The 23,218-nt window shown below is 32.7% G+C and overlaps 1 long non-coding RNA gene and 1 other non-coding gene across 2 annotated transcripts; one reads left to right on the forward strand and one right to left on the reverse strand.

Annotated features, from left to right (window-relative positions):
* Window positions 1–1,244: 1,244 nt before the first annotated feature.
* On the forward strand, window positions 1,245–1,347 carry LOC120169024. The gene has a single exon (XR_005520634.1). It is a non-coding gene; the product is annotated as a small nucleolar RNA Z279/snoR105/snoR108 (small nucleolar RNA).
* Window positions 1,348–1,617: 270 nt separating this feature from the next.
* Window positions 1,618–23,218, reverse strand: LOC120168987. The gene is made up of 4 exons (XR_005520631.1): window positions 23,207–23,218; window positions 5,433–5,437; window positions 3,797–3,801; window positions 1,618–1,855 (listed from the first exon to the last, which is right to left on the reverse strand). It is a non-coding gene; the product is annotated as an uncharacterized LOC120168987 (long non-coding RNA).

Raw genomic sequence — 23,218 nt, forward strand, 5'->3', positions numbered from 1 at the left:
AAATATTTTTCAGATATCAAACACACCCTAAAGTGAAAAGTTAGAAAAATGTTCTACGAAAAATCAGATGGTAAAACAATTTACAAAAAATACAAAAGAACTAGGAAAATGAATTACATTGGGAAAAACAATTACAACTATTAAACACTGAAAAATATTTTCCGTAAAACCAATTGCAGCTACCAAACACTGAAAAATATTTTTGGAAAACATTTTTCGAAAAATATTTTCCAACTATCAAACACAGGAAAATGAGAAAGACATTTTTTGAAAAATATTTTTCAACTATCAAATACACCCTAAATAAATGATAATAAAATTAGGTGTGGGTAAATTTTGATTCTAATCTAAAAAATTATTTTTGTTTTTGAATTTTAAGTTACTCAAGTTGTTTGGATCAATTTGAGTTTTAGTTCGAGTCAAGTTTAAACTTGTAAAATTTAGATTAGGACCGAACAAAATTTTCAATTCGATAAACTAAATTTGACAAATTCACAATTTTGTCATTGATTTCCTTGTATCTTCAACTCCTCTTTCATTTAAATATACTTTTTGACCAAATTTAAACTACCCACTCTTAAACCACTATAGAATACTTATGTAGCTCCAATTTTTTTTTTATAAACCAAATTCTTCCTTTTTGCAGGTTAATCCATTAATTTTTCATATATTTTTTTATTTTTTATTTATTCATTCATTTTAAATTTATTTTTTTATCAAATTTAAACTATGTTATAATAACACTATAGAAAACCATGCAACTTCAATTCCTATTATTAACATATTTTTGTAGTTTAGTTATATTTTATTATTTTCATTTTGAAATAAAAGTTTTCTAATTTTAAATTATATTAATTAAAAAGATATTCGTTTACTTATGACATTAGAATTAATAAAAACTTTGTTATAATAAAAATTTTAAAATCCGAAATAACTAATTAAAAGTTTGATTTTTTAATTAAAAACCTATAATGATTGTTAAAGTTCAAGTCTTGCAAATAATAAGAGAACTGAAATTTTTACAGCAGTTTGTTTCCCCCTTTTTGTTCGCATTAATTAAAATTAAAATTAACATTAATACTCGGATAACACATTAATTAAGAACATAAAAGCCTAAGCTAGTTTTAAGCTTTTCTGCGTGGTCTAAAGTCCCACAACGGCTAGCGAGACAAGCGAGGGGATGAGGCTTTGTATAAAATAGATACGCGTCTACGAGAAAAGGCATGATCCTTCAGGCAGCAAACGGGATATGAGGAGTGGTCATTTCTCGCGAAAGTTGCGAGAGGGGTGTCCGCCCCAACGCCTGGTTACGACACTTGGGCACTCCCCCCTTTTCCACCTGATCCCAATCTCGAAGGAATACCCCCCATTAATCTAGTTTTAAATTTTAATATACTTTATTAAAGGATCCTAATAAATAAAAATTATTATTTGATCGAATATAATTTTATAATTATCTGATATTATTGAAAAATATGATTTACCTTTCAGGTTTGAAATACAACTCGTATGTCCGTAACTTTATATATTTCATTGATGTGATAGTTTTAGAGGATACATCGCAATTGAACATGCAACTAGATGAAGATGCTTAAAATCATACTAGATAAATTCATATCTAAAAGCCAAAGCAAACCATCAACGTAAGTAGACAAACCAAGGCAACACCTTGAATGCAAGTCATCATCTTCGGAACCCCATTATCAAAAGCAGCGTAATCCATTGAGCCAGCTTGGTTAGTACCCCCGAAAGGCTGGTTGGTACTAGAAAATGGCTGATTAAACCCCGAGTAAGGCTGGTTCGTAGCGGAAAACGGCGGACTGAAGCCTGACAGAGGCTGGCTAGGGTCTTGTTGCTGTTGGTAACCAAGTTGAGATTGCTTCCCATTATTGCCAACAGGTTTGGCAAGTGGAACATTGTTAATCGGAGTACCACCAGGAAGGGAATCGGACAATCGAGCGTTGTTCCCTTCTGCCTTGCCTGGTTTAGTTAGAATTGTGAAAGACAGAGCCACGAGGAGGAGGAGGAGACATGGATTTGGGGGTTTGAACGTGTCCATCGTTGTGAAGAAAGATAAGGCTGCTGTGAATGTTGGTGATGTGGGATTAGGATGGCTTATATAGAGAATGGAACCGGTGTGGGACTTTGGAATTGAACATGGAGCAGGTGGAAGTCGAGGAATGTAATAGACGGTACAGAGGAAAAGTAAGGAATTGGAAGGATCACAACACATGAAAGAAATATAGCATTTCATCATAATGAAACAGATTCAACCGTACATACATAACTTTATTTGAGAAGGTAAAAGATATGCCACGTCAATTGAAGTTTGGTTTCAGCTTTTCAGGTGGCGCTAGCTGAATGAAGCACTTGAATTAGGTGCCGAGTAACAGATTAGAATATGAGAAAAATGTTACTCAGTGTAGTAGGTCTAACCAATTCAACACAAGTTTAGTTCAGCTTTTCTATCCTAATCATGGTTTTCAGAATCGGACCGGTTAACGAACCGGCCATGTTACCGGTTCACTGGTTCAACCGGTTGAACCGGTCCGACCGGTCGGAAGAACCGGACGACGTCATAATTATTTAAAAAATTAAATAAAAATATCAAAAATATTTAATAAAAAATAATTTTTTATATCACAATTCATATTAAAAGCAAGTCAGGACATAATAGAGATAATTTGACATTTAAAATCATAGAGCCTTTTGGTAAGCATTGAGTGAACTATTCTTTCACTTCAATCAAGCTCGAATTTTAGGCTTCAATCGAGCTTCTAATTTTTTTTTAAGTTCAAGCTTTTTCGAGTTCAAGTTTTAATATTATATTTCAAGTTCGAGTTAAACTTCATAATTTTTAGCTCGTGAGTTTGAATCGAGTTGAGCTTACTTTTAAATTTTTCAAGTTCGAGTCGAGCTCAGCAAACGACGTCGTTTGGTTTAATTTTTTTTTTCAAAAAAAAAAAAATTGGCCATTTTTTCCGGTTTTTCCCGATTTTTTTCGGTTTTCAGCCGGTCTGGTTTGAACGGTTCAGCGGTTCCGACCGGTTCACTAGTAGAGGTTCAACCAGTTTAGATTGAACCGGACTAGGCAACGATTTCCGGTTGAACCGGCCGATCCGGTTCGATTTTCAAAACAATGATCCTAATGTATGTATCTAAGAAGTATGGGTATGTTGTGGGGTTTTTTTTTTGGCGTCTCGACCCCGGTCTGAAAATATATTATATATATATATGAAAGAGTGATATGATTTTTCACCTTAGAATCAGTCTCTTCCCACCCCAAAACTATCTATTATATAATTTATCTCGAACTAGATTTTTTTTAAAATCTACAACATCAAGTCAGGTCAAAACCCATTAGGTTCAAATATTTTGATCATTCCCAATATCAATGGCAATAAATTTTCTAATATTTCATACACTAAAAGTGAGCGATGAAATGCAATATGTTAAAATTTTAATTATTTAATTAAAATTATCAAGGTGGACTGGTTTCTATAAAATTTGATTTGAAAAAATCAATCAATAAACAGGATACCGATGATTAAATAAAAAAATCGCTTAAATGAAATTATAGTAGTTAACACTAGGTGTCCTTTAGAGTTTAATTTATAATTTATAATATAATTTCTCATATGTTAACTTTGTGAAACAATGTTGAGGTTTATAAATTATTTTATAGGTAATATAATAAAACAGTAAACATAGCTTAAGAAAATGAGAGAAAATAAACATTAAATATACATATATTCTATTATATTTCATTACTGAGGCAAGGTGTATTTATTCAAACTTGATCTTGAGAATTTTTATTTCATCAATGAATTTTGACCGTAACAAATATAAATAATTTATAAAAAGATCTTATTCTTGAAAATAAATTATATATATATATATATATATATATTTAAATTTAAATTTGATTTTTTTTGAAAAGAAACATATTTTTTTTATTTTGTTGAACAAATAATTTATTAACAAGGATAAATTACGTATTTAGTCATTTAATTATTTCCGTGGTTCTTTTTTGATCATTTAATTCTTTTTTCAAAATCATACTTAAGTTATGTTTTAGTCCCCTATCATTAAAAAATAGAACCGCTAACATGACATTTTTTTATATTTTCCAATGACAATATGGTAGCACCTTATGGCGACATACCATCATCACCGTTAATTTTTAATGGCAAATGGTAAAAAAAGAACCAAAATGTAATTTAGATATGGTTTTAAAAAATAATTTTTAATAAATTCTAAATTTAATCCTAATCCTATCTAGAGGTGGGGAGGGAGGACTCTAATGGAAGGAATGAGAGTACTCTTAGTGTGTTTAGAGCCAATAACCTAAGAGAATATAAATGAACACAATAAATAGTGTAACTAACTAATTAAATGTGTTTATCCTAAAAAATAATTAAATGATTAAAATAAAATCGTAAAAGTAATTAATCGACTAAATACTTAATTTAACGTATTACATATTTATGAATAACTCCAACAATCTACAGGGTTATATATTCCTATTCTCATAATCTCATTTCTTAAGGGATAGACTGTAATTGGTTTTTTAGAAAATAATTTACGTAAAATGGATTATCTAAAAATTGTTTTACGTAAAATGAATTACATGAAAATTGTTTTATGTAAAATGAATTACCTAAAACTATTTTACGTAAAATAAATTACATTTTTTGGGAAATAATTTTTTCGAAACTATTTTACGGTGTTTTGATGATGTTGTGTAAATTATTTTCACTGATTGTTTGATAAACTATAATTAATTTTATAGAAAATGATTTCCACAAAATGAATAAAGTTCGGTTCGGTTAATATTTTCAAAAAAAATGATTCAATCAGTGTCGTATCTGGGCCTGAGAAGCAGATGCACCTGCCCATGGCCCAAATTTTTTTTATGTATTATAGAGCTCAATTATTACAAATATTTGTTACTATGGTTTCAATTTTTCTCTACTATTTATTATTATGGGCTTAATTTTTTAATATTTATTATTAGGTTCCTAATTTTATAATTTATTTTTTTTCTAATATTTGTATAAGTGTCTATTTTTTACCAATATTTTTCTGACATTTGTTACTAAAAACCCAATTTTTTTCAATACTTATTATCAAATATCTAATTTTTTAAATATTTGTTATTAGGAACACAATTTTAAAATTTAAAATTTTCTAATATTTATTTGTTTTTATGAATTTATTTTTTAAATACTTTTTTATTGGAGGTTCAATTTTTTAATATTTGTTATTATAAGCACTCTTATTTTTTTTTTTAATATTTGTTATTATGAGCATACTCTAAAAATTTACTTTTTTTAAAAAAAATATTTATAATTAAGACTCATTTTTTTCAATACTTATTATTATGAAGCTACCCTTACAAATTATTTTTTTCAACACTTATTATTATGAACAGTTACTTAAATAATAATATGTAACCACAACAATGACTGTTATATAGTGGTAATGACATCGTCCAAAATTGTGATATCAACAATCGTTACGTCTACAATAGTATATGTTATTAAAAATCTACAACCACGATAAGTGCATTGACCACAATATCATATGTTACGTTCACAATAACGATAAACACCACAATCAAAGACACAAATACAAATTGTTATTTAAGCCTCTGATTAGGACCTAATTTATCAGTTCGCCTAAGGCCCCAAAATCTCATAAACGGGTCTGGATTCAATTAACGATTAAAAAAGTTCGGTTTTTTTCGATTAATGGTAATTCAATTCACTAGGTGGTTGAATTAACCATTTGAACACCCTTAATTTTAATTATTAGTATTTTATTAACATAATAATAAATTGTTATATTGATATTAAAAATATAAATTAATATTACTCATTGTTAATAATTTAATAATATCATATTTATAACATAATTGATAAATATTAATAATTTATTATATATTACTAAATTAAAAATAGGGTAAACTACACATATGAATGTTTGAGGTAGTTTTTGTTTTCCCACTGATATTTCAAAAGTTATAAATTGATCACTAACGTTATCGATTGATTATAAATTGATCACTAACGTTATCGATTGGTTATAAATTGGTCACTTAATGTTAACAGACGTTAAGTTAATAGGCGTAACGGAAAATATAGTTGACTCATTAAATGCATACATGGATGGGTTTGACCGAGTTGACCATCACGTTGGAGACCCACGTCTTCTCTTTTAAATAAGGTTTTTTTTCAGAGCAGAGTTGTAACGAGGTCGATGATCAAATGGGTTACTACGATTCCTTCAAGCTGAAGGCAGGCTCAAGAAGAGAAGCCAGAGTCAACATGAACCGCCATAAGCTTGCTTCGTTCTGGTACAGTACTGTAATCTCCCTGTTGGAAAACAACAAGCTTCCTCATGATTTCGACAGGAAAGGGAAATGGATAAACTCTTCTCGATTCTATATGCTTCTCGTCCAACCACTCGACATCGCAGACTATTACCGGACCGTGATGCACCACGAACGCGAGCATTGAAAACGGAAGGCAATGGAGGCATGAAATATTTGACAAATGGTGGAGGGTTAGGACTTAGGAGCCTTCAAATTGAAGAAAGCAAGAGGAGTAAGTTTGCTAGTGTGACACAAGATTTATTATTTTGGGCAAAGGTAGAAGAAACCTGGGAGTGGCTGGAAAATGTAAGAAGTGAGGGTGATGGAACGAAGATAAACCTGTTATGGCACAAGATCGATAAGTTCAAGAAATACGCAATGAAGTTAATCCAGAATAAAAAGGTGTCTAAAGATGTGATGTTAAAGAATTCAAGCTTTAGTCGTTGGTGGGAACAATGGAAAGAATTGAAACCACATATGCGGTAGAGTTGAATCAATTTGATTGTTATGTTGTGTATGTCAAAAGAATAAGTGAAGGTTGACAACAAACATTGCCATCTTGAAGGAATGACTTATTTACAATAACGTGTATGTTTTGAGTATACATTTGTTCTTCACTATATTACCCTGAAAACTAGCCCATGCATAAAATTGGGAATCATGGGAAAGAATACACAAATGGTGCAGATGATTGACCCTAAGACACAAATAGTGCATGTCTAATGCACAGGGTAGCGCTAAAATCACTCTTTCTATCTGATAACATTCGTAGCTACTACCGAGCTCTGGATCTAGCAACTGAGAAAAATTGCGTAGACATCAATTTTAACAGAGAGGAGCTATAGGAGGACGATACCAAATGCGTAGACATCAATTTTATCACTCATTTTGCCATGCATGAGGTATTCAGGAGCCAAGTAACTACCACAGACCAGCATTACCAAGTGCATCTAAAGTGTGTAAGACACTGGAAAAAAAAAACTGGAGTTGAATGAAAAAAAACCCTAATTTAAGTTTAGGGACTGGGTTTTTATTTAGAGAAGATGTGGGTCTCCAATGTCCGGTTAACCCGGTCAAACCCATCCATGTAAGCATTTAATGAGCTAACTCTGTTTTTCGTCAGGCATGTTAACGTCTGTTAACGTTGAGTAATCAATCTGTAACCAATCGATAACTTTAGTGATCGATTTGTAACTTTTGAAACATCAATTGGGAAAACAAAAACTACTTCAAACATTAGTGACCATCAGTGTAGTTTACCCATAAAAATATAATATCATATATTATTATAATATATCTTATTATATATTAATATAATATTAAAAATATAATATCATTAAAATTATATTATATGTGTCGCGACCGTCTTTCGGTTGGGCCCAGAATTAGGCTTCGACTTGAATTGATTGGGTTAGAGTCGCCACCGACCACTTTAAAACAAATTTAGGTGGGTCGGACACCATCTTACCTGATCTGCGTTGTACCAGAAACATGTCGGGTTCGGGAGTCGGTTACGGTCAAGGAAGGATTAGCACCCTTGAACCGCCCTTTCGGTACCAATTAATTTTTCGGTTGTCTTTAATTGCGAAAATTAAAATTTAAAAACCCAATTCAAATTATTTACCTTCGGTTGAAATTACTACCGAAGAAAAAATAAACAAAATGGTAGATGACAAAATAAAATATTGAATGCTAAACAAAAAGGAAAAAATGAATAATAAATAATAAATAAATAATAATAAAAATAATGTATTATCATTTCTTAATTCATATTTATTATGATAAATGAACATGAGAAACGCCAACATGTGAAATAAACACAACAAATATAGAACTCGTCAATTTTAAAACAGTCAGCGTTGGTATTTTATAAAGCAGAAAAAATAACAATTGTAAAATTATGAAAACAAACACGCTCCAAAACAACAAAAGCAATTAAAAAAAAACCTTTCGAATTGCAAATGGAAATTAAAGTCCGTGTATTCAGCTCAGCTACAAATCCTTAGCGCTTCTTCTTGCTTGCTTTTGCATCACTGGTGTAACCCCAGACTTGGATTTAAATATCTTGGGATCGTGTGAAGCAGCAGCACACTGGGTGCTTTGTGTTTCAGACTCTGGAATATGGTCTCACGTTTTTTTCTCTGTCATTTCCTCTTGATGCTTGAGTCTATTTATAGTCTAAAGAAACCTATTTTTAGCTCAGATTTAGAGTCCTACTTGGACTCAAATGCTTTGATTTTAGTGTTTTAATAGGACTTAAATACGTTGGTTTTAGTGTTTCAATAAGACTTAAATACGTTGATTTATTTTATGAATCTCACTAAATCAAGGTTGTTGAGTGTGGGGCCTGCAAAAATAATAAATAATAATAATAATAATATAATATAATAAAATGTTTTTGTAGACTCGAACAAAAACGGGTGTCTACAGCTGCCCCTCTTTGCACATTTTTTTGTTAACAAGAATAGGGCAAAGATGAAAAAGACAACCAGTTTTTGTCCGGTTCTCTTTGATTTGAGACTTAATAGTGTTTGTTGTGACACTAAGTCGATCCATTGGGCACGATATCCTTCTTCTTGAAGTTGAAATCGTGGGTTAATCGAAAAGTGACTCTTTGTTGCCAATCTTGGTCGACCTTGGTCTTCTTCTCGATTTAAAGACCTAGGTGTAAAAATTTGACCGAAAAGTAGTTCCTTGCTAATGCAACGCGATTGATACGCCCTCGAGCTGAATAGAATCGAACTCGAAGGTCTTTGTTGACAGATAACCCTTCTAGCCTTGAGTTATGCTGTAAATGATGTGCCTTGGAGCTGAGCGTAGTCGAACTCGAAGGTCTTTGTTAGCAGATAACCTTTCTCGACTTGAGCTATGCTGCAAATGAACACGATATCCTTCGTCGTGAAGTTGAAATCCAATCTAAAGGTGAATGTTGCTGGTGAGCATGATTCCCTTCGTCGTGAAGTTGAAATCATATATGGTCACTTCGTCGTGAAGTTGAACCTTGGAGTTGGATATCATTCGTCGTGAAGTTGAAATCCAATGTAAGTTGTGATGTTTCGAGGCCAGTATCCTTCGCTGTGAAGTTGAAATTGACTTTGAAACTGGAAAGTTTATTGACAGATACTTCTTCTTTGAGTTGGATATCCTTCGTTGTGAAGTTGAAATCCAATCTATAGATGAATGCTGCTTGTGTGCACGATTCCCTTCGTCGTGAAGTTGAAACCGCGGGTGGCCCCTCCGTCGTGAAGTTGAGCTTGGAATTGGATATCCTTCGTCATGAAGTTGAAATCCAAGTAAGTTGTTGTAACATCCGCAATACCGGGTTAGTGACCAAATTGTAGAGTTTCAGAATTTGGTGACTAAAGTATAAGAATGAAAGAATTCAATGATTATTTGAATATATATTGAAGGTTATTTGGTAATTATTAAAGGAAATTAAGGGTAGTATGGTCTTTTCCTTTAAAAGATATTCTTCCCCCTTTTATAAGAGTGAAAAACGTGGGAAGAGAGCTATCTGGAAGCTTTCTTCTTCTTGCTTTCTCTTCTTCACGTGGGGCTAGCTACAAAAGGTAAGTTTAATTTCAGTTGGTTAATTCTTAAGTTTTAAGCTTAGTTTTGATTCTTTGGGTATTAAATAAGCTTAAGGAAAGTTTATATGGGATTTAAACAATAAGATAAATGAATTATGAAGAAATTTGCAATATGAGTTTTAAGATGAAATTTTGATATGGTATGGTTGTTGAAGTTTTATGGATGAATTTGACTTGTCAATAGTTAAATTAAGAGATTTGGAGTGATATAATTGGATTTAGAACATATTGAAAATTTGGTATGATTTTTGAATCTTATATGGAAGATAGAATTTTGAGTTTAAAGAAGTGATTATGGAGTAGAAATGAGTTTAAGTATGTGTATGAAAGTTAGGAATATTAAAGGGAATGAAGTATGATGTGTTGAGCTGAAAATGAAGGATTTTCGAGCTCAAAATATGATTTCTGGGCAAGGGGAATCGGTACCCATTCAAGGGGAACCGATACCCCTTCAAACGAACAAGAATTTCCAGTATGTCATGGGGGAACCGATACCCCCATAGGGGGAACCGATTCCCCCTAAAGGAAAATTGGGAATATGGGTTTAATAAGTTCGTTTAAGTTGCTAGTATCCAATTACAAGGTGTAGGTATCTAATGATTATCTCGAAATGTACATTTATGTAGATTCTACGCATAAAGAATTCCGGAACGTTTGGCAAGTAAGATCGATCAAGGGGAAATATAAGAGATTGGAATTGACTAGTGAGGCCAGGTGAGTGCATATTAATTAGTTTATGGTGCTAAATGGAAACAAGACTTGCAACAAGTCTATTTCCTCTGTTAGAATGCATGAATATATGATTATACGTATATGAATGACATGAATTGTATGTATGCATGATTATATGTGTTAACATGCTTTTGAATGTAATGTTATGAGAAGTATGTGCTATGTAATGTATATATATGAACATATGTGAAACTGAACTATGTGACTGCATGAGAAAGATATGAGCCATATGACATGATATATGTGAACATGAGAAAACAAAGTATAAGATATGAACTATGTGATTACATGCAACATATGATATTAGATATATGTTTACACATACATGTAGTATGTGACAGAAAAGAAGGAACATGTGGTTACGAGATCAATGATTACACGTACATGTGATACGTGACTGAAAAGAAAAGATATGTGGTTATAAGAGAAAGAATATGAATAAGTAATGTGAACTGTTATAAATGATAATGCCCATGTTATGTGATATGAGAGCTAGGGGTATAGTTGGCATGCCAAGGGTCGAGGGTTTACCTATGTTCTTCGGGACATATGGACTGTTTACCTATGTTCTTCGGGACATATGGACTGTTTACCTATGTTCTTCGGAACATACGGACTGTTTACCTATGTCCTTCGGGACATATGGACTGATTACCTAGGTTCTTCGGAATCTATGGACTGGGACTTCGGGACATTGATCGAGCTGTGGTGACAGCATATGTGTGCACAACCTCAATGTACTCACATACCTTAAGTTCTCACTAGTGTACATGGGCTAATAAAGTGATTAAACAAGCATACTGAATGTGATATGTATACGATGGGTTTATAAGTGGTTTGAAATGTGTTACGTGAACCATATGATGTTGTGTGTGTATAGTGTTTGATTGAAAAGGTTAACAATAAAAGTATGTGATTACATGATAAACTGTTAATGATGAATTATGTGTCTGTATGTATTTACTGTAATTAATCTGATATGATTTTATATGATACAAAGAATGCATGGAATTGGTATAACATGATAGAACAGAACATGCATGTATCGATATATGTTATAAAGTGCATTATAAGTTGTTATGCCTCACTAAGTCTTCGACTTAGCGTGTGATTGTTTCACACGTAGGTTTCGAGAAGAGTAAAGAGTAATGCGGAGCAAGACATGTCAGTTTTCCTTACCAAATGTCAGATCAGAAAATGTATGTACTGTTTACAGAGTGTAGTTGGCATGTAGTCTAAAGATATAAATGGTATGAACTCTGATATCTGTTGTAAACGTTTTGAAATAATTTAAATGTTATCAAAGTTTTTAAATTACCCACTATTTTATACGAATAAATGTTTAAAAGTCAATGTGACACTTCGGACTCGTATCCGGGTCGGATACGGGATGGGGGTGTTACATTTAATGGTATCAGAGCTAAGGTTTAGCCGATTCTTGTCATAAACCGAAGTTCAAAGTGTCATAAAAGGTGTACATGCCAACATAGATTGAAAATTTTCTGATCTGATTGTGTAAGGAGTATGTTGTCTTGCTAATAGAATAAGAATAGTTTAATACAGTAGAAATCCGATCGTGATAATTTCGAAGTAAGTGAAAGGTGATATTCCTGATTGTGATAGCTATTCACTTGCCCTGGCCAGGCAGGATGAAGAGCGGACACCTCAGGAAATGCCTAGTAAGATCAAAAGTTGATTTCAGAAAGCTGAAATCATATCTGAATAATGATAGAAAGTTTTCATCGTTTGGAATCGGAAAAACGATATAGAGTTATTATGTGGATAAGATAGAATATGGTGAACGGGTGTCACCATAAGAATGTTAAAAAGATCTAAGGACGTGATGAGTACGTATAGAAGAACTTAAGGATAAGTGCATCAGTGACAAGTGTATAAGATGTATAAAGTCAGAGTTTATGAGTTTGAAACGAAGTGATAGTATTGCGCATAAACAAGAGTATGTTTATGATAAGGGTTTGCAGTTTAGATGGAAAGAGTTAGCGTTGGCTAACTAGAGTATGTGATAAAAATGTACTGGATTATAAGATTATAAAATATTGTCAGGATATGATAACCAGATCTGCAATGGATCTGGATATAGTTGCATATTTGGATTATAGTAATGTGGTATAGTAAAGGAAAAGGAAGTAAGAATTTGTATATTTAAGTAAAGCTGAGGATTGATAAGAAGAGTTTGAGAATGTGTATATCGATGATCAGATTATAGGACACAGGAAGTCAGAATGTTGAGTTTGAGTAAAAGAAATTTCAGGATGTATGAGAATAGAAGTGAAATTGATAAGTTGAGTAAGCGAATGTTAAGATAATTTAGATTGGAAAGAATGTATATGATTGGTATAAGAGGGCTTGTGCCCTAGACTGAACCAAAGTTATTATCTAGCTGTCAGAGTAAAGGTGCTAGAGTTATAAGATTGAAGGAAAGATAAAGTTGAGTTAATTGATTATGATATGAATTTGAATATAATTGTATATTCTGAGCAGATAGCTATAATGTAGAAACAGAGATAAGTATTTGCATGGAACCTTCAGGAAGGAAAATACAAGTATAAGAAATGAAAGGGATTGATTTAAAAGAATCAGATACAATAAATATGGAAGTACAGAGGACAGTTTTGATATAGAGTGATGAGATGAATGTTATTGTCAACGTGATGAGTGACATTATATGGAATTTTAGAAAGGTCAAAGGAAAAATGCATAATCGAATGAGAGAAAAGACAACAATGGATTGGTATTACTGGTTATTGCTTATATGATAAACAACAGAAGATGAAGGTATAAACGAAAAAGATAGTCGAAAAACTAAAGGATTAAAAAGTAAGTTTCTGATGATGACAAGAAAGAATAAGTCAGGGAAGCAACATAAGAACATTAGAAGATATGTTCCTATTAAGATGTGCAGTGAAAATTCGAGGACGAATTTTCTTATAAGGAGGGGAGATTTGTAACATCCGCAATACCGGGTTAGTGACCAAATTGTAGAGTTTCAGAATTTGGTGACTAAAGTATAAGAATGAAAGAATTCAATGATTATTTGAATATATATTGAAGGTTATTTGGTAATTATTAAAGGAAATTAAGGGTAGTATGGTCTTTTCCTTTAAAAGATATTCTTCCCCCTTTTATAAGAGTGAAAAACGTGGGAAGAGAGCTATCTGGAAGCTTTCTTCTTCTTGCTTTCTCTTCTTCACGTGGGGCTAGCTACAAAAGGTAAGTTTAATTTCAGTTGGTTAATTCTTAAGTTTTAAGCTTAGTTTTGATTCTTTGGGTATTAAATAAGCTTAAGGAAAGTTTATATGGGATTTAAACAATAAGATAAAGGAATTATGAAGAGATTTGCAATATGAGTTTTAAGATGAAATTTTGATATGGTATGGTTGTTGAAGTTTTATGGATGAATTTGACTTGTCAATAGTTAAATTAAGAGATTTGGAGTGATATAATTGGATTTAGAACATATTGAAAATTTGGTATGATTTTTGAATCTTATATGGAAGATAGAATTTTGAGTTTAAAGAAGTGATTATGGAGTAGAAATGAGTTTAAGTATGTGTATGAAAGTTAGGAATATTAAAGGGAATGAAGTATGATGTGTTGAGCTGAAAATGAAGGATTTTCGAGCTCAAAATATGATTTCTGGGCAAGGGGAATCGGTACCCATTCAAGGGGAACCGATACCCCTTCAAACGAACAAGAATTTCCAGTATGTCATGGGGGAACCGATACCCCCATAGGGGGAACCGATTCCCCCTAAAGGAAAATTGGGAATATGGGTTTAATAAGTTCGTTTAAGTTGCTAGTATCCAATTACAAGGTGTAGGTATCTAATGATTGTCTCGAAATGTACATTTATGTAGATTCTACGCATAAAGAATTCCGGAACGTTTGGCAAGTAAGATCGATCAAGGGGAAATATAAGAGATTGGAATTGACTAGTGAGGCCAGGTGAGTGCATATTAATTAGTTTATGGTGCTAAATGGAAACAAGACTTGCAACAAGTCTATTTCCTCTGTTAGAATGCATGAATATATGATTATACGTATATGAATGACATGAATTGTATGTATGCATGATTATATGTGTTAACATGCTTTTGAATGTAATGTTATGAGAAGTATGTGCTATGTAATGTATATATATGAACATATGTGAAACTGAACTATGTGACTGCATGAGAAAGATATGAGCCATATGACATGATATATGTGAACATGAGAAAACAAAGTATAAGATATGAACTATGTGATTACATGCAACATATGATATTAGATATATGTTTACACATACATGTAGTATGTGACAGAAAAGAAGGAACATGTGGTTACGAGATCAATGATTACACGTACATGTGATACGTGACTGAAAAGAAAAGATATGTGGTTATAAGAGAAAGAATATGAATAAGTAATGTGAACTGTTATAAATGATAATGCCCATGTTATGTGATATGAGAGCTAGGGGTATAGTTGGCATGCCAAGGGTCGAGGGTTTACCTATGTTCTTCGGGACATATGGACTGTTTACCTATGTTCTTCGGGACATATGGACTGTTTACCTATGTTCTTCGGAACATACGGACTGTTTACCTATGTCCTTCGGGACATATGGACTGATTACCTAGGTTCTTCGGAATCTATGGACTGGTCCTTCGGGACATTGATCGAGCTGTGGTGACAGCATATGTGTGCACAACCTCAATGTACTCACATACCTTAAGTTCTCACTAGTGTACATGGGCTAATAAAGTGATTAAACAAGCATACTGAATGTGATATGTATACGATGGGTTTATAAGTGGTTTGAAATGTGTTACGTGAACCATATGATGTTGTGTGTGTATAGTGTTTGATTGAAAAGGTTAACAATAAAAGTATGTGATTACATGATAAACTGTTAATGATGAATTATGTGTCTGTATGTATTTACTGTAATTAATCTGATATGATTTTATATGATACAAAGAATGCATGGAATTGGTATAACATGATAGAACAGAACATGCATGTATCGATATATGTTATAAAGTGCATTATAAGTTGTTATGCCTCACTAAGTCTTCGACTTAGCGTGTGATTGTTTCACACGTAGGTTTCGAGAAGAGTAAAGAGTAATGCGGAGCAAGACAGGTCAGTTTTCCTTACCAAATGTCAGATCAGAAAATGTATGTACTGTTTACAGAGTGTAGTTGGCATGTAGTCTAAAGATATAAATGGTATGAACTCTGATATCTGTTGTAAACGTTTTGAAATAATTTAAATGTTATCAAAGTTTTTAAATTACCCACTATTTTATACGAATAAATGTTTAAAAAGTCAATGTGACACTTCGGACTCGTATCCGGGTCGTATACGGGTTGGGGGTGTTACAGTTGTATTGCTCCGAGTCCAATATCCTCCGCCGTGAAGTTGAAATTGGCTCTGGAACTGGGAAATTGTTTGTTGACAATCAGTCCCCCCTTCGTCGTGAAGTTGAACTTGTGTTATCTTGAGTCCAATATCCTTCGTTGTGAAGTTGAAATTGACTCAGAATGAAATTGAAAAGTTGTTTGTTGACAATCAGACGCCCCTTCGTCGTGAAGTTGAGCTTGTGTTGTCTTGGGTCCAATATCCTTCGCTGTGAAGTTGAAATTGGCTCTGAAATTGGGAAGCCCCTTCGTCGTGAAATTGAGCCCCGAATGGCACGATATCCTCTTTCGTGGAGTTGAAATCGTTGATGTGTGGGTATGATATCCTCCGTCGTGGATTTGAAATCGTTGATGGCCCCTTCATCGTGAAGTTGAGCCTTGAGTTGAATATCCTTCGCCGTGAAGTTGAAATCCAAGTATTGTATGTTGCGGGTGGACACGATTCCCTTCGCCGTGAAGTTGAAACCGTGGATGACCCATTTATTGTGAAGTTTAGCTTCGTGCTAGATATCCTTCGTCGTGAAGTTGAAATCTACTCTCGAACAAATTATGTTGTTTCGAGTCCAATTTCTTTTGCTGCGAAGTTGAAATTGACTCTAAAAGCTGTAAAAAATTATGTGTGCTAAAAATGATAAATGTGATGCTCCTAAGTATATCTAAGATGCATGCAACATGAATGAGTTATCTTGGATTGGAGTCCCGTGTTTTTTCTGCCAATCTGATCCATGGAATCGATCGTGCCCCATTTGCTTCTCGAGCTTTGTCTTTACCGACCTTTCATATTTGAGACTGTCCTGTTTGAAAATGTTTTTCCTTATCTTTATTGTTTTAGGGGGAAAAGGATAAAAATTATGTAAAATATTGTTCGCAATTGAATCAAATTGTAAACATGAGTTCAAAGTATATCAAATGAATCAATAGCTCTTTTTAATGCTTTCAGAGTTATAGCTCTTTGACAAATGTTCAAATTGACTTCAGGTTGACTTCCTTTCTAAGGTTTCGGTAACCCAAAATGTCATTTTTTGAAATATCGCAACATGCTTTTTCTTTGGTTTAACGTTTTAATTGGGTGCGGACAAAATGATGCAACTAGCATGATCAATTACTAGACCTTTTATTTCAGTCTTCTGAAATCTTCCATTTGTTCAAGTTTTGTAAGCTTCCCTAACAAAGGTAGTGCAAAAATATCGGTCTAAAAATGAAATTCTTGAGTGCTCGTGTGTATTTGACTATAAAATGTGTTCCTTAACTCCCTTAGTCCATCATTACTGAAAATTTCTTGTTTAGATAAATTTGATTTAATTTGCCATTATCTGGCTAGCCAAATCCATAAAGCCAGAGCGTTTAACCAATTGCTTTAGAGGGAAGGTTTAATATTATAATCACTTTTATCAGGTTAACTGAAGGGATTATCTCATCACAAAGTCTTCAGCCTGACAATAGCAGTGGAGCAAACACCGAGTTGCCAAGTGTTTGAGCAATGTCATGGTTTGAACGTAATCTATTCATAAAGCTAGGGATTTCGAGTTTCCTCTATAACCAATTGCCTTAGCGGAATAGCTCAGTTTTTACGGATTTAATTTCTTAAGATTGTCAAGAAGAACCTGTTATAGCCTAAGTGTTGTTAAAATTCAAGGAACCTCATCTTTAGAGTTCAATTTCCAAGCAACTGGCCTAAACTAGATTTGCTTACTCGACTATTCCATCTGTGAAGATTATTATCATCACTGAACGCCTTAAATAAAAAGTATAGTAATGTCATATGTAAAAGGATACCCCATGTTGTATGCACCTTATGAAAGGAAAAGGTCACATTGGTTAATTTCAAGAGCAGGGTACGGTGTTTGAGTGTATATTCTGGGTAATGTCAAAGTCCTTGTTTTAAATCATGTTACTTTGTCAAAGATCTGTAACTTTGAACCATTTACAGAGTTTCTTAATTCAGTTGATATTCAAAGAATTTCAAGTTTACAAATGTGATTCATTGCTTAACATCTTTAAAGTAACATAAATGTATTTAAAAGTCCTTACAAAACTTGAGAAAAAAAATGAATTCAAACAGAATGCCTCAAATGATGAAATGGTATTCCTCACTTGGATGCCCCCGAGTTATTGAAGTCGATTCGATTCTTGTTATGTATTTTCTGTACGATTATCCTGAATGCGGAGTAGTTCTTGATAGTGTACCCTGGGACACCGCTATGATATTCGCAATGAGCGTTCTCATAATACTACCTAGGGTACGGGGGCTTCATGGATTTCTCTGGATATGGTGACACCACTTGTGTGTCAACAACTGTTGGTAAAGCTCCTTATATGTTATATGATTGAAATGTTCTCATTTTTTATGAGACATGTGAATGTAAAAAAAAAGAGAAAAGTAATACAAAATATGCAGGAATGCATGATGCATGCAATGTTCGAGGCATTGATCCAAAAATGTGTATGTTATTAGAAATATTCTGACAGCTTCTGACATGTTGACTAGTCTTCCGCCTTCATCAGTCACCGGTTGAATAACCTGTCGAACCGCTCTGGCTTCTCTGGATGAACCGTGCAAATGACGAGTTGTTTGCCCCAAAAAAAGTCTCGAAGGACTGCACCTCCGGCATTTATCTTTTGTTGAGCCTGTTTCCAATGAATACATCATTGGAGATAGGAACTATGTGAAGTCTATTTGTATGTTTCTTGAATTCGTCAGTAATGGTCTCCAATTTCAGTCATCATTTTGCCATTGTCGTCTTTGAAGTGACTCCTAAGATCAGTGGTCTTCATCTTGCCCCTGCAACTTCTGTCAGTCAGTTCTTCAAAGATAGACTTTCATTGTGCTTGATGTAGACCCGGTTCATTGAGTTCTTTATAATGCAGCAGAGTGATATACTCTTCAATTGTGGGCACCACATCTTCTGGATTGAATGTGACACATAGTCGCCTTGTAGACTGTCCTCTGTATTTTCATCTCTTGTATTACAACTCCTTTGTCCATTAATGCAGATTATTAACAAACAAGTTTTTGGTGGATCAACACCTCTTTTAAATGATGCAAGTGATGAAAATAAAATGAAAGAGAAAAATAAAAAGAGTTAGTGAGGTAAAAATAATAAAAAAATAATCATGAAAATGTCCTACCCACATGATATCTACTCGAACATGCTTAGTATTCCTACCCGGACATGATTTCTATCCCGCATGCTAATTTCAAACAAATCCTAACCGCATATTTGTCTAGTTTGCATGTTTTGAACAGAAAATAAAGCCGGAAACAAAGTAGGGTTTGGAATGAGATTTTGGGGTGGGCTCTAATTCCCTGCACTCTCCCGATTTAGGTTCTAAAAAGGTAATCGAGTTCTCCTTGCCGGTGCTCCCTTGGGCTTGCCAGACCCTTAGTCCTAAGCCTATTACAAGCTTGTGTGGACTAAGTTAAACTCGAGAGGACACATTCCCTTATGTCTGTGCGGTGAATAAATTCACACGAAGGCGTCGCTTTTACTCCACTTAAATAGGGTTTGGAGCTCGGGTATAGAGCTAGAAATGACAATTTTGAAAAAAATCTAAAATCATTAAAAAAAACGTCAGTACAACTATTTATTTGAAAAATAATCAAAGATAAATAATTGGAATCGAATAAATAAATTTAAATTTACCATTTTCGCATAAAAAGACAACCGAAAATTAATTTCAGCCTGACTCACTTACCTGTCCCCAGTGGAGTCGCCAAGCTGTCGCGACCGTCTTTCGGTTGAGCCCGGAATTAGGCTTCGACTTGAATTGATTGGGTTAGAGTCGCCACCGACCACTTTAAAATAAATTTAGGTGGGTCGAATACCATCTTACCTGATCTGCGTTGTACCAGAAACGTGTTGGGTTCGGGAGTCGGTTACGGTCAAGGAAGGATTAGCACCCTTGAACCGCTCTTTCGGTATCAATTAATTTTTCGGTTGTCTTTAATTACGAAAATTAAAATTTAAAAACCCGATTCAAATTATTTACCTTCGGTTGAAATTACTACCGAAGAAAAAATAAACAAAATGGTAGATGACAAAATAAAATATTGAATGCTAAACAAAAAGTAAAAAAATGAATAATAAATAATAATAATAATAAATAATGTATTATCATTTCTTAATTCATATTTATTATAACAAATGAACATGAGAAACACCAACATGTGAAATAAACACAACAAATATAGAACTCGTTCATTTCAAAACAGTCAGCATTGGTATTTTATAAAGCAGAAAAAAATAACAATTGTAAAATTCCGCAAACAAACACGTTCCAAAACAACAAAATCAATTAAAAAAAACCTTTCGAATTGCAAACGGAAATTAAAGTCCGTGTATTCAGCTCTGCTACAAATCCTTAGCGCTTCTTCTTGCTTGCTTTTGCACCACTGGTGTAACCCCGGACTTAGAATTAAATGTCTTGGGATCGTGTGAAGCAGCAGCACACTGGGTACTTTGTGTTTTAGACTCTGGAATGTGGTCTCACGTTTTTCTCTCTGTCATTTCCTCTTGATGCTTGAGTCTATTTATAGTCTAAAGAAACCTATTTTTAGCTCAGATTTAGAGTCATACTTGGACTCAAATGCTTCGGTTTTAGTGTTTCAATAGGACTCAAATACGTTGGTTTTAGTGTTTCAATAAGACTCAAATACGTTGATTTATTTTATAAATCTCACTAAATCAAAGTTGTTGAGTGTGGGGCCTGCAAAAAAATAATAAATAAATATAATATAATATAATATAAAATATTTTTGTAGACTCGGATAAAAACGGGTGTCTACAATATGTATATTAAATATTTTAATAATTAATATTTTTATTAAAATAATATTAAAATATTAATTTAATATTTTTATTAAAATAATATTAAAATATTAATTTAATATTAAATGTATAAAATAATATTTTTTTTGAGTGTTTATATTCTTAAGTGAAAAGTTAAGAAAAATGTTTTACAAAAAATCAGATGGTAAAACAATTTACAGAAATACAAAGAAATTAGGAAAATAAATTACATTGAGAAAATCAATTACAACAATTAAACACTGAAAAATATTTTTTGTAAAATTAATTACAACTATTAAACACCAAAAAATATTTTTAAGCTATCAAACACAAGAAAATTAAAAAAATATTTTTCAAAAAAATATTTTTCAATTATAAACAAATCCTAAGAGTCGATTTGATTTGAACCTCCCTTTGAAATGTACTATACTCCTCTTATTAGAAAAAGAAATGAAACTGATAGGACATAAGACTTTACGGTATGTTTATTTTTAAGGATAAATTACATGTTTATTCACTTAATTTTATTATCTCTCATATTTTATTCATTTCACTTTTAATTTTTTTTTAATTTACTTATTGAACTTTAGACATTAAACTTTTTTATCATCTTGTCATTAAATAATTAACGGCATTATAACATGACAACTTGTAGTAAAAAAAATAATTTTAAATCTTTAAAAAAATCAAATTTAGGTTAAAACGATGTCGTTTTAATTTTTTTATTCCTTTTTCTTCCACCTTCTTCCCCCATTTCTCTCCTCCCATTTTATGTCCACCCCATTTTTCGGCGATATATAAGCCACCAATTGCTAGCAGAAAATCTTTCATTGCCGGTGGTAAACCTTTCTTTTCTCTTTAAAATCAGGACAATGGCCACAAAAAGTAACACAAAATCAAGCACTTTGAACAAAAAATTTTCTATTTTTTCTTCAAAATCAATGAACACCCACTTCATTTTCTTCATTTTTCGCTAAATCAAGCTTTTATGTGAACTAAAATCACATAAAAGATCAATCTTTTGGACTAAAATCACACAAGAAGAATATTGTAGAACCATGAAGCTTTCATTCCTCGAACATGAAGGATTTTTGCTATTTTATATCTCTATATTCTTTACAAAGCTCTTAATTATTTTTTTTCTTTTTATTTTTCTTCTTAAAGGGAGTCGATCATGTTTAAGCAGCCGATAGGACGGTCACGTATTTAACTTCATCGGCATCTGAGATTGTCGCAGCTACTTCTCCCTCAGCAATGGTTGATTTCTCCATTAGTATTGGTATACTTATTTGATTATTAAAATGATAATGTTGATAAAACAAAACTTACCTTTCAGTCTACAATTGAAGTATTTCAAAATAGGTTGGATGCATTTCTCCTTACAAGGGGCAATTAAGATGGTGGTCGGAGAAGAAGGATGTAGGGATGGTGTGGGGTGCGGTGGGAGGGTGAGGGCTATTAAGCTTTTTTTTATTATTTTATTTAAATATTCCATGTCATATTTTAATATTAATAAAAAATATATAATTATTCAATATTAATAAAAAAAGCCACATCATTTAGACATTACCGAGACCATTGGTAATTGGTCGAGTGATAAAAAAAAAATTAATATCTAAAATTCAATGAATAAATTAAAAAAATTAAAAGTATTTAACACCCTAAAAAAATAACAATAACTTTTTTAAATACTTAAATACTTTATTCGTTACATTTATTTACAAGAAAACGTGGAACTGATGAGCTGTGACGCATTAGTGTTAATGATTAGCCACCAGCTGTCGCATATTCTTATATTTAAACCTTGTGTTTGTCCCAATATAACTTTGGTTCCAGCCTGAATCCTTAAGTTTAGCAATGATTTCACTGCTGCGTGTGTCCAAACCCCAAGGCGGCCGCTTGGCTCACTCTTACCAGACCGGCAGACCCACATCCCTTTCCATACACTTCTTCTTTATCCATTTACCGCTTAGCATAATCTGGCGCAATAACTTTCTTTATCCTCTTACCACAACAAGAGGGTAATAAGCAGTACGTATTTAAACTATTATAGTTTTAAAATATCATAGTGAATTTTTCTTTGAACAAGATTTAAAAAATATAAGATTATTGATCAATTTAAACAAACTCGATTATGTTATTATATATTTTCAATGATTCATTCTCATTACAACTGATTTAAATATCTTTGGACCCAACTACCCTAACATAAACAATGTGCTAAATGCTTAAAGCTTAAAGATAATACTGATGTTAAGTTTAATAGTGCTAAAATTAAGCAGGATTCAGGACAGGTCTTGTGGC

This window comes from Hibiscus syriacus, unplaced genomic scaffold, assembly GCF_006381635.1.
Source record: "Hibiscus syriacus cultivar Baekdansim isolate YM2019G1 unplaced genomic scaffold, ASM638163v2 tig00111743_pilon, whole genome shotgun sequence".
In the NCBI taxonomy this organism is placed as follows: Eukaryota; Viridiplantae; Streptophyta; class Magnoliopsida; order Malvales; family Malvaceae; genus Hibiscus; species Hibiscus syriacus.